The following is a 13,708-nucleotide window of genomic DNA, read 5'->3' on the forward strand; positions in this document are numbered from 1 at the left end:
AGGGTCCTAAGAAGCAGGAGGAATTGACCATTGAGGGCATTAAAGGCTCTAGTTATCTGGGGTTATTTGGTAAGTAACAGGGTAATTTCTAGGTTAGGCCTTAGAAGAGTCCCAAGAAGCAAGAGGAATTGACTGTTGAGGGTGTAAAAGGCTCTAGGTATCTGTTATTATTTTGGTGCACTGAATTAGGTTGTGCAAGTGTGTGTGTGCCCAGAGAATGGGGAATGTTCAAGAGATCCCAGAATGCCACCTGTTAGGATGCATCCTTAAGAGCTGGGAATATTTTGGTTCAGACCCTAAGAAAAAGAAAAAGATGATTTTCTTTTGTAACACCACATGCCCTCAATATGAATTGGCAGATAGGAAAAAGTTGTTAGCATATGGGTCTCTAAATTATAATACTATCCTCCAACTTGATCTTTTTTAAACTTGCGAGGGTAAATGAGATGAAAAGTATTATGTGTGAGCTTTTAAAACTCTGTATCAGGAGAAGGTACTGCAGAAGAAATGTAAAATTCGAGTCCAGAAAGGGGGCTGGTGGATCATCACCACCAGTCTTCCCCTCTGTCCCCGAGGAAAAATCTTTGTTGCTCTTGCCTGCTGTGTCAGCACTGGTATTGCCACACCCTACACTTCCGTTCCAGGAGAAGCAGCTGTGCTGGCAATGATTCCTGCCGCTAATCCAATATGCCCTATATCTACGCCTCCCAGGCCCTTCCGACCTGTTGTGGGCTTGCAGCCCCATACACAGAACAGAACAGTTTTTGGGCACCCCAATTCGGTGACTAGGGAGACTAAAGGTAACACAAGGGAGACTGATTCTCAGGAAAGCCATAGCACAGCCAAGTCCAGAGACATGAACCCCCTCCTACAAGTTCTGGCAGGAGACACCAGTATGGTCTGGGTCCACCAACCTTTCTTAACAAGTGGTCTTTATAACTGGAAAAACCATTGCCCCAGGTATCAGGAAGACCCTAAGAGAATGCAGGATCGTTTGCCTCCACCTTCTGCACTCATAACCCTAATTGGGCAGATTGTCAGGTGCTGCAAGATGTACTCCTGACCTCAAAAGAAAGGTCTATGATCCTAGAAAAGGCTAGGGCTGAGGCTGACAGACACCACGAAGTGCAGGCAGTAAATCAGCCAGGGGCAGAGACTCTACCGGTGGGGGACCCTGGCTGGGATTAGAATACGACTGAGGGACAGACTCGCCCTTATCATAGGGAGTGCCTTTTAGAAGGGTTGAAGAAAGGGGTGCCGAAAAAAAAAAAAAAAAAACCTTAGCAAAACATATGGGATCAAACAAGAACCAACTGACGACCCCTCTAAGTTTCTGTAAAAATTTATGAGGCTTTTAGACAGCTCACAGATGTGGACCCTGAGAGTCCCCCCTGAGAGTCCTGAAAATGCTAATGTGGTGAGTATTTTTTTTTTTTAATCAGACATAGTGCCCCTGACATACAGAAAAAAATTCCAGAAACTTGAGGGAGGTGCAGAGTTGAAAATCTCATGGCTTGCTGAGCTTTCCTACCAGGTATATTCCAATTGGGACCAGGAACAAGAAAAGAGAAAAATCACCGATGATAAGAGACAAGCTGCATTCCTGGCCACTGCCTTGCTGGGAAATGACCCGTCTCCCAGCGACCCAAGAGTAGAAGGGCCCCTGAGGAGAGAGGGAGATGAGAGGCCCCAACCCCTGTTAAGACGAGACCAGTGTGCCTGGTGCAAAGAGAGAAGACATTGGAAGAGAGAGTGCCCCAAATTCCTATCCAGAGTTTAGAAAGAGCCTGGGGCTTTCCAGCATCCCATGATGCCAATGGGGGAAGACTTGAATTGAAGAGGACCAGAGGTGAGTCCCCCATCAGAACCTCTGGTTATAATGAAGGTGAGGGAGGAACCTGTACATTTTCTAGTGAATACCAAAGCAACCCACTCTCTCCCAACCTAGAAAAAACAGCCTGATGAAACAAACTGTGTCGGTAGTGAGAGTCTGTGGTAAGAGGGATAGATATGTTGCCATCTTTCATGATATCAGGAAAGTTTTCTGCCAACAAATCTTCAACAATTCTCTCTGTATTTTCTATTATCCGCCCCTGTTCTGGTACTCCAATCAGTCGTAGGTTATTCCTCTTGATAGAGTCCCACATAGTTCTTAGGGTTTCTTCATTTTTTTAAATCCTTTTATCTGATTTTTCCTCAGATAAGTTGGTGTCAAGCTTTATTCAATATCACTAATTCTGACTTCCATTGCCTCAGTTCTGCTCCTATGACTTTATATTGAGTTGTCTAATTCTGAAATTTTATTGTTAATCTTCCGGATTTCTGATTGTTGTCTCTCTATGGATTCTTGCAGCCTGTTAAATTTGTCATTATGCTCTTCTCTAATCTTTTTAGTTTCCTCTATTGTGTGTTCTGTGTTTTGCATAATTTCTTTCCCAATCTCTTGAACAGCTCTGTATATTAATCTTTTGTATTCTGCCTCCGGTAATTCCAAGAAATTTTCCTCCTCTGGGAAATTTCTGGATTCTTTATTTTGGGAGCTTGCTGAAGCCATCATGGATTGCCTCTTTAGGTGATTTGATATTGACTGTTGTCTTCCAGCCATCAATAAGTTATTATATTTATTTATTTTATGTTTGCTTACTGTGTCTTAGCTTCTTTTTTTTTTTTTTTTGATATGCCCAAATAGGCTGCTCATATGAGCTAGTTTGATTCTTGGCACCTTTGAAGCTCTAATATCCTGTCACCAGGTGGTTAGATCTGTTACTAGGTATGTGAGCTCAGGAGTCCACCCACCCCTCCTGTATGGATTCAGCTCAGGTGCCCAGGTAGATAGCCACCAAGTGTGTGGTGTAGGCTCTCACTTACAGTCCTAGACTGGCATGGGTGATTGGTGTAGGCACAGGCATCTGGCTGCAGCAGGGGGGCACACTCTGAGCAAGGCAGGGGGCTTACGGCCACTCCCGACTGTCCAGGAGGAAGGTGTGTTCCTGTTCCCTAGAGCATGTAGATGGGTGGGTTTTGCAGCCGGACTTTGAGCACCTAATGCTGTTGGCTGGAAGGACTGGGGGGCCCCTCTTATTCATGGGCCCCTATCACAGGTGGCTAGGTGGTGTGGGTGGAGCCACCAGTCCTCAGGCCCCTGATGTGGGTAGGTGAAGACCTGTTTAATGGGCAGAGCAGAGTCAAATGTCAAGAACCTGCCACTTCACAGCTGAAACAGCTGAAGTTAGAGTTCCGGTATATACCCTGTTGTACTGCAGGAATAAGGGCCTACGCTGTTGAGATGAGCCCACACAAGTCTATGCAGGGGGAAAGCACTCAGAGTCCATGGATCCCTTATGCCTGTGCCTAGGCAAAGGAGCTGTGCCTACCCTGGGTTCCTGGGTTAGGGGAGCTGGCAGTTTATTTTTTCCCTTTGTTTGTTAATTTGTTCACTCTCCAAGGCAGGGAGAATGGCTCCAGGCGTCTGACTGATCCTACTTCCAGTCCAAGAGACTCAGCAATTGCGGAAGCTGGTCTGGGACCCAGTGCAGAGCAGGGATTGGGGAGGTAAATGGGAGAGAGGTTTTTCCCTAAGGGGGATGGTTTTGATCTGCGCGGTAGGCCATATGCAAGTACTTATCTTTCACTGTTCCAGGGCTCCTTCTCACTGGTTCTGGGTGGCTGTGAAGACTCTCTGGCGCTGGGTCTCCCCTGGTGTGGAATATGTGCCTCCCGAGCACTGCCACTTGCCTGTTTCACCGCTCACCCCCGAGCTGATCAGGCCTGAAGGGCTCAGGTTCTCACTGGGTCAGGTCGGGCAACCCCTCGCTGCTTCCGAACTGTCTCTCCCTCCCCCTGCCACTTAGTCCGGTTCCTCAACTTTGCCTTTGATGTTCAGGGTTCCCAGACTGCCAAATATAATCAAGTCACTTGTTTTTTCTGGTCTTTGTTGTAGGAGGGTCCACCGGAAGCATCTGATTACTCCACCATCTTGGCCCCGCCTCCTCTGTGGTAAGAGGGAGAACCCTCCCTTCTTCCAGCCTCTAACCTGCTCCATACAAGGGAAGTCATTAACACATTCTTTTCTCTACATGCCTGACTGTCCCATTCCCTTGCTGTTAAGAGACTTGTGCAAACTTCAAGCACAAATTTCTTCTGATAAAGTGACCATGCAAATGCAGATACCACCAGAGAATGGATTGTGGCTGCAGATGGCCCTTACCACTGAGTCACTCACCAATTATAGCATGGAAGGACACTACCAGGGATCGGTAGGACCATACATCAAGGACACAGGGGTCCTGTGGGCATGGGCCAACAGCATGCCAGGATGCACCCAAAATGTACCCCTGGTGGTGATCAAGATCCTACCTGGCATAGTTCCACCCCAACTTAAGCGATACCCCATCTGGGCAGAGATGCGACAGGCATTGGGAAAAATCATCACCAGATACCTGAAACATAGACTGCTCAGACTGTGTCAGTCACAGTTCAACACCCCCATCATGGTGGTGAAGAAGAAAACGGAAGAATACCAGTTCATTCAGGATCTGTGAGCTCTCAACTAGGTAACAGCACCAGCCGCAGTGAGTACAATTGCCTCCAGAATGCTATAGAGGTTTTGAACTTTTTAGGAAATGCAGAGTATTGGGTCTCAGAAGAAAAACCTCAGGTAAACCAAAGTAGTTGATTTATTGGGGTTTTGAAATCAGACAGGGAGAGCAAGAACTCCTCCCTTCCCAAAAAGACCCTATCTGCAGATTGGTGGCCCCTACCAACCGGAGACAGCTCTGAAGATTTTTGGAAATGGCTTGTTTTTGCAACATCTGGATCCCAAATTTTGGACTTACTGCCAAGCCTTTACAGAGACTTAGAGGGAAAAGACACAGACCCCTTAGAATGATCTGGGACAGAGCACCGGGCTTTTGATAAGCACCCCCAGGGGTCCAGCAAACTGGGGCAATGCCTGGAGACAACTGGCAGGTGAATTTCGCTGACAGCCTTGAGCTCCTGGGAATTACAAATATCTGCTAGTCTTTATCGACACCTTCACTAACTGGGCTGAAACTTTTCCTTGCAGTACTGATAAGGCCACCGAGGTTGTGAAGAACTTCCTGAACAAAATCATCCCTCGATTTGGGCTTCCCGTCTCCATTGGCAGTGACAACAGGCCCCATTTTGTGGCCTTGGTGGTGCAGTAAGTGGCAACCGCCCTGGACATTAATTGGAACTTACAGCCTGGAGACCCCAGTCCAACAGCAAAGTAGAGCAGGCTAACCAGCTCTGAAGAGACACCCAGCAAAGCTGTGCCCAGAGACCAAGTTGGTATGGACAAAGGCATTACCTTTGGCCCTCTTGAGAGTTTGGTCTGCCCATAGAGGCAGACTAAAACTTAGTCCATTTAAGCTCTTATGCAGGCGCCCTTTATTAGAGAACCCCAGTATGACAAACGTAGCTTGCCTTAATAATGATCAACCTCCCTCCCTCCACGAGGTTGGAGATGCTCAAGTTACTAAATACTTGCAGTCTCTTTGGGCGGCTCTGTCTTCTTTCAACAGATACACTCACCTGAGGAGCTTGCCTGAGCCAGAAGTGCCCTTCCATTCATTCCAGCCTGGTGATTGGGTCCTTCTCAAGGTATGGAAAGCTAACCCCCTTTAACAGAGGTGGACAAGTCCCTTTGAAGTCCTTTTGGCTGCCCGGATGGCTGTCAAACTCAATAGGTTCAAAGCTTGGATCCACCATACTTGAATAAAGAAAACCACCCCGCCAGACGCCAAGGGACAAACTCATCATAACTGTGAGAACTGGACTTGTGAGCCAGTTGGGGACCTTAAGTACTTGTTTTCCCGACACCTTCCTGCATTGGTGAGATCCACCAAAGACTCTTAGCACTGCTAATAACCTTCGTGTTAGTATTCTGTCTCCTACCCCTATATACTCTACTTGAACAGGTTAGATTGCAGTAGCCCTTTGAGTGAGCAGAATCAACCATGAACACGGTAATGTGATTATTCCTAGGAGTCACCCTATGTATAAATGCTGGATGGGATTTCAATGTTCTTAACAGGTTGCACCAGGCAGTTATAAACCATATTGCATGAGCTAACAATTACTGGATTTGATCACACTCCCCTTCGCACGTAGGGCAAGGGTTACCCATAATCCCTGTACCTCTCTATCCAACTTACTGGCTAAAATAAGAGGGAGTGCAGTTAATGAATAAAAAAACAAAACCCTAAGCAGGGTCCAGCACACCACTGTGTGGTCTGCCTACCCATAATACTTCAACAGTAAATCAGTGGCCACAATGGAAGGTCCACTGTTCAAGCCTATCTTCAGTATTTGCCCTCTCTCCGAGAACATGCCAAACAATTCTGAGCCACGCTATAGTTCAGAATGGACACTGGTCCTGAATGACCAGTGTCCAAAAAACAAAAGGAAGGAATAAGACAGAGGTCCCCAGGCTGCGGAAAATTCCACTGCCTGAAGCAGCTTGCTTGACACACCCCATAGCTTTATATTAGAATCCTGGTTCCTTTGCTTGGCATGCCCTGTAGCTTTACATTAGAATCCTGGTTCCTTTACTTGACACACACCTTGGCTTTACATTAAAATCCTGGTTCCCCTCTCCTTAACTGCTGCCCCAAAACTAGAGGAAATTGCTGGAAACCAGTTTAGGCTCCATGTAGACTTTAAGGATAACCTTTCAGACCTCATACATAGTAACTTCTCCACCTCTGGGTGGTGTTTAACTGCCATTTTCTGAACACGCAATGCATAAAGTTGTATGTAAACCCTATGTACCTGTGTAGTATGATTAAGAATGTTGCTGATGTAACTTGTACCAACTGCCTGCTTGTAAACTCTTTAAAAGTAACCTTTCTCCTCACCCTTGCTGTGCAGCCTTGGCAGCAGCAGCCCCCACTGTTTCCTTTCCTTGCACAATGAAATAGAAGCGCATTTGCACTCTCCTACCTCAGTCTCTCATTTATTGGCTGAGATGAGTCGCACTGAGCAGAATCTGGGGTTTCCACCCAGCAACTTTTCAATCCATGAACATGGAACGTCATTCCATTTAATTAAGTCTTCTTTAATCTTGTTCAGCAGTGTTTTATAATTTTCATTATATAAGTCTTTCACATCCCTGGTTAAATTTATCCCTAGATATTTCATTCTCTTAGACGCTATTGTAAATGCAATTGTTTCCCTAATTTCCCTTTCAGATTTCTCATTGCTGGTGTATAGAAACTCAACTGATTTTTGTTTGTTAATCTTGTACTCAGCAACTTTGCTAAATCCTTTTACTAGCTCTAGAAGCTTTCTTGGGAATTCTTCTGGATTTTCTATATATAGGATCATGTCTTCCATAAATAGAGATAATTTTACTTCTTTTCTAATCTGGATTCATTTTATTTCTTTTTCTTTTATTATTGCTCTAGCTAGGACTTCTCATACCATGTTGAATAGAAGTGGTGAAAGCGGATATCCTTGTCTTGTTCTCAATTTCAAAGGGAAAACTGTCAGTCTTTTTCCATTAAATATAATTTTGGCTGTTGGTTTTTCATATATACTCTGAAACATGTTGAGAACTTCCATTCTATTCCAGTCTTCTCTATGGTTTTCATCAAGAAAGAGTGCTGAATTTTATCAAATCTCTTTTCTGCATCCCTAGAAATGATCATGTGTTTCTTTTACTTTGTTCTATTAATGTGACGTGTTACGTTGATTGGTTTTCTAATGTTGAACCATGCTGTGGATTGAATTGTGTCCCTAAAAAGTATGTGTTGTAAATCCTAAGCTCTATGCCTGTGGTTATAACCCCATTTGGCAATGGTTTGTCTTTGTTAAGTTACTTCTAACAGGATTAGTGTAGGACGTGTCTTGAGTCAATTTCTTTTGAGATGTAGAAGAGATTAAACAAGCAAGCAAAAGAAGCAGAGATGGGGAAAGAAGATGCCAAGCCACATGAAGATTACTCAGGGGCAGAAACTCAAAGAAGACAAGTACCTTCCTCCAGAGCCAACAGAGAGAGAAAGCCTTCCCCTAGAGATGGTACCTTGAATTTGGACTTCTAGTCTCCTAAATTGTGAGAAAATAAATTTCTGTTTGTTAGAGCCATCCAGTGTGGTATTTCTGTTAGACAGCAGCACTAGACAACTAAAACAAACCATGCTTGAATTCCTGGAATAAATTCCACTTGGCCATTGCGTATGAATCTTTTAATATGCTGTTGGATTCTGTCTGCTAGTATTTTGTTAAGGATTTTTACATCTATATACACAAGGGATATTGGCGTGTAGTTTTCTTTTTTGTGGTGTTTTGTTTTGGTAGCTATTTGATGTGTTTTAATCCATTATAGTTATTATTCTTTTTAATGTTCAAGTAGTCTCACCAGTTCCTTCTGTGTCCTTTTGACATGATTCTAGTAGTCCTTAGGGGCTTCCTTCCTTTCTATTTTATACGTTTCCTGCCAGGAAAACCATTTTAGTGGGAAATGGTATTTAAAGATGAGATGGATCATCTTAGGGAAATTTCATTCCCCACTGCAGAAAACTTACTTTGGATAATCTAAATTTCCCAGATCCAGAAACATTTCTCCTCCAAGGTGATGCGACAATTTCTGCCAAAGTTTGCTTCTCTGATTCATCTGTCTAGACTTAGCCACTCCTCCATTCACTCATTCAACCAATATGTATTGAGCAGCCATCTTGGAGCAGGCATTGTTATGAACGCTGAGAACAAAAGAGTGACCAAAACAGGTCAAAATCCTTGTTCTCGTGGATTTATCTTGTTTATTGCAAACAAACAAAAACAGGATGAATACAATAAAAATTAAGTGTCAAAGACAAAAATAAAGTGTAATGGGTTGAATGGTGACCCCCCCCCCCCCCAAAAAAAAAAGGTATGTCCACATTCCAATCCCTGGAACATGTGAATTTGCCTTTATTTGGAAAAAGAGTCTTTGCAGCTGTAATTAAGTTAAGCATCTTGAGATGAAATAATCCTGGATTATCCAGATGGGCCCTAAATCTAATGACAAGAGATACAGAGAAGAGGAGGAGAGAATGTGCTCACAGAGGCAGCGGTTAGAGTGATGGGGTCACAAACCAAGCCACCAATAGCTGGAAGAGATAAGGAACAGAATCTTTTTTACAGCCTCGGGAGGAAGTACAGCTCTGCTGAAACCTCCGTTTCAGACTGCTTCCCTCCAGAACTGAGAGAATTTCTGTTGTTTTAAGCCACCAAGTTTGTGGTAATTTGTTATGGCAGTCATAGGAAACTAATACAGGTTTTGGTACCAGGAAGTCAAGTGCTGTTGTTACAAATACCTAAAAATGTGCAAGTGGTTTTGGAATTGGGTAATGGCTAGAGACTGGAAGAATTTTGAGAAGCATGATAGAAAAAGCCTAGATCGCATTTTTGAGATGGTTGGTGGAAATATGGGCATTAAAAGCGACTCCTGGAGAAGGCTGAGAAGGAAGTGATAGAAAAAAGCTTCTAGTATCTTAGAGAATTCATATAGTGTCATGAATAGAACGTTGGTAGAAATACTAATGTTAAAGGTGCTTCTGGTAAGGGCTTAAGAAATGCAGAACATGGTATTGGAAACTGGAGAAAAGGTGGTTCTTGTTACATAGTAGCAGAAAGTTGGTTGAACTGTGTCCTACAGTTGTGTGGAAACCAGAATTTGTAGGTGATGAACTTCACTATTTAGCTGAGGCTATTTCTAAGGAGAATGTTGGAGATATGGCCTGCTTTTTTCTTACAGTAAGAAAATTCTTATAACACTGCTTATAGTAAAATGTGAGATGAAGGAGTCCCTGGGTAGTGTAGATGGTTAAGCGCTGGACTACTAACCAAAAGGTTGGCAGTTCAAACCCACCCAGAGGCTGTTCGGGAGTAAGGCCTGGCGATCTGCTTCCTAAAGGTTACAGCCTTGGAAACCCTATTGAGTACAGTTCTACTTTTCACATATGGGCTCACCATGAGTCAGATTCAAACTGACAGCAACTAATAACAAGAAGGATGATACTTGAGATGGCTTTCTTGCTCAAAATATGATACTTGAGATCACTTTTTTGCTCAAAATGTGAGATGAAAGAGATAAATTCAGGAAAGAACTGTTCAAAGCAAAAAGGAATCTGTATTTGATCATTTGGGAAATTCTCAACCTTACCAGATTGCAAAAAATGTTAAATTAATTGTTAGGATATTGTGCTCTGGAGAGAAGGCCAACAGTGTGGCTGGGCAACTTTTGCTGAAGAAATTAGGCATGTGACTCATAGATCACAGCAGAAGCCAGGATTAGAGATGGGATTATCCAAGAAAGATCTGTGGAGGATGCGCTTGTCTAATGGTGTGAGTTCTTCTGACGCATACAGGAGACTCACAAGGTTTTTGAAAATGTTGTGTCAGCAGAATCACTGCCAGCTTGGACTGAAGGGGAAAGGAACAGGATAAAGTGAAAGAGGCAGGAAGCAGGCTGATAGAGCCATTCAGCTACAAATATGGGCTGCCCTTCAAGGAAAGGAAGAATGATTTCATGGGAAGAGCTGTGGCTGTGGAGGGAGAGGCTGGAATCATTGGTGCAAAGGCAGAAGCAGAGGCCAGAGGTGTGGGCACAGAGACAGAGGCCAGAAGAGTACAGGCAGGGGCTGGAGACATGGGCTGCAGAGCTGCCGTGGGCCCAGAGAGTGGAGCCACAAGCCACCAAGCAGTACTCACAGGTCACGAAACCTAATGGAATTTTCTCTGCCAGATTTCTGATTTGCTTTGGACTGGTGACTTCTTTATTCCCTCTATTTTCTTCCTTTTGGAATGGGAATATCAATGACTGATATCCTATTCCTGTTCCAGAGACCTGGTGGTGCAGTGGTTAAGCATTTGGCTGCTAACCAAAAGGTCGGCAGTTTGAATCCACCAGCCACTCCTTGGAAACCCTATGGGACAGTTCTACTCCGTACTATAGGGTCTCTATGAGTCAGAATCGACTCAATGGCAATGGGTTTTTTTGAGGGGGTTATGCATGTTCCACCACTGTATTTTTGAAGCAGGTAACATGTCTTCTAGGTTTCACAGGTTCACAGATGGATGCCTCATGATGGATTATACCAGTCTCACCCATACCTGATTTGGATAATGAGATTTGGGATTTTTTTCTTAAAATATATTTTATTTTTGGTGAAAATATGCATTGCAAAACCTGCTCCCATTCCAGTTTCTAGACATAATAACCAGTAACACTGGTTACATTCTTCACACTCTGTCAACATTCTCATTATATCTGTTCTAGTTGTTTCACTCCTACTAAACTCTCTGCCCCCCAAACTTCTTATCTATGCTTTAAAATAACCGTTGACTATTTGGTTTTATCTGGGTAATTTTTGTACAGGAATGCAATACTTAATGGTGACAATCTACTTTTTGAGGTAAAATGTTACTTAGTTTAAAGATGACTTTAGGGGGTAATTTCAATTCAAGGCTTGAGGAGTAACTCAAGGCCATAGTTTCAAGGATTCCTCCAGCCTATGTCCAGTAAGTCTGGATTCTTTAAAAATATGAAGTTCTGTTCCATATTTTACTCCTTTTCTATTAGGATAACCCTGATCAGAGCGTTCTATAGTGGTAGCCGGGCACTATCTAGTTCTTCTGGTCTCAAGGTATAGGAGACAATGTTCAAGGAGACAGTTCTATAGTCCAGTTCCATCTTTGATTCTTGGCTTTCTTTATCTTTTGTTCCAGAAGAATGGTGTCTTAGTCATCTAGGGCTGCTACAACAGAGATACCACAAGTGGATGGCCTTAACAAAGAGAAATTTATTTCTTGACAGTAAAGTAGGCTAAAAGTCCAAATTCAGGGTGTCAGCTCCCAGGAAAGGCTTTCTCCCTCTGTCAGCCTTCTCATCACTGTTCCCCCAGACTAGGAGCTTCTCTGTGCAGGGACCCCAGGTCCAAAGGACGTGCTCTGCTCCTGGCACCACTTTCTTGGTGGTATGAGGTCCGCCTGTCTCTCAGCTCACTTCTCTCTTTTATATCTCAAGAGTTTGCCTCAGGACACAATCCAATCTTGTAGATTGAGTCTTGCCTTACTAACAGAACTGCCATCCATCTTACCTCATTAACATCATAGAGGCAGGATTTACAACATATCAGAAAATCGCACAATGCCAGGAATCATGGCCCAGCCAAACTGACACACACATTTTTTGGGGGACATAATTCAATCCATGACAAATGGAAACCAATAGGTGTATATCAGATGGCTGTTTATAAGTGTTATGTCCCCAGACACTACTCACCATACTGGGAGGTGGAACATAAACGTTAAGGACTATATTATGTCAATTGACTGAATTGTCCCATGAGACCATGTCCCTAAGTCCTCAAATCAGGAGAAATAATCCCATTAGGCAATTGGTTATGTCCAATTAGTATTAGCATCTGTAGCTCCCTTCCCCCCCCCCTTTTTGATTGTTGCTATTGTTTCAAAATTATTTGTAACCTAGCATTTGCCAGTTCATCCTTTTTCTTATATACAGCTTATTGGCATTAATTACATTAGCCAAGCTGTGCAAACTTAACCCACATTCGGTGTCACCTTTCCCATTACCGTAAACAAAAAGTGACTACTACCTAGGGAACATACTTCCCTCTCTTCCCCACCCCTGACAACCCTGTTAACTACTAATGAACATTAATCTCTATAATTACCTACTCATGTCATTTAAAAAAAGTGAGAGCATACAATTTTTGTCTTTTTGTGACTGACGTATTTCACTCAACATCATGTCCTCTAGGTTCATCCAAGTTGTAAGATGTTCCGGGAACTCATTTTTCTTTATCACTGAGTAGTATTTTTTTAAAAAGTTCGTTTATTTTGTTGTTGTTGACAACATACACAGCAAAACATATACCAAATCAACAGTTTATACATGTACCGTACAGTGACATTGATTACCTTCTTTGAGTAGTGCAACCATTCTCACCCTCCTTTTCCCAGTTATTCCTTACCCATTAACATAAACTCACTGTCCCCTAAGGTTCCTAATGATTCTTTCAAGTTGCTGTTGTCAATTTGATCCCATACGGATAGATCTTAAAAGAGTATAATGCTCAAGGCAGACATTCTTCACTAGCTAAGCTAAACTATTGTTTTGTTTTAAGAAGACTTCAAGGGATATTTTTAGTTTAAGGTTTAACGATTATCTCAGGGCAATAGTTTCAGGGGTTCACAGAGCCTCCATGGCTACAAAAAGTCTGGAGTCCATGAGCATTTGAGATTCTGTTCTACATTTTCCCCGTTTTGACCAGGATTCTTCTATAGAATTTTTTATCAAAATGTTCAGTTACAGTAGCTGGGCACCATCCAGTTCTTCTAGTCTCATGGCAAAGGAGGCAGTTGTTTGTGGAGGCAAGTAGCCACACATTCTATTTCCTCTTCCTATTCCTGATTCTCCTTCTTCCTTTGTTGCTTCAGATGAATAGAGAACAATTGCTGTTCTTTGGATGGCTGCTTGAGGACCTAGGCACTATGCAAGGAACTAGGATGTAGGACAGAAGCGCTAAATGCATTATCAGGTCAATTAACTGGAATGTCCCATGAAAACCTGACCCTAAACCTTCAAAGTAAGAAACCAAATCCCGTGAGGTGTTTGGTTGTAATAAGCAGCCTCAGCAGCTACTCTTTTTTTTTTTTTTTTGTCATTGTTGTAAATATGTCT

Source organism: Trichechus manatus, unplaced genomic scaffold (assembly GCF_000243295.1).
Source record: "Trichechus manatus latirostris isolate Lorelei unplaced genomic scaffold, TriManLat1.0 scaffold00155, whole genome shotgun sequence".
Lineage (NCBI taxonomy): Eukaryota > Metazoa > Chordata > Mammalia > Sirenia > Trichechidae > Trichechus > Trichechus manatus.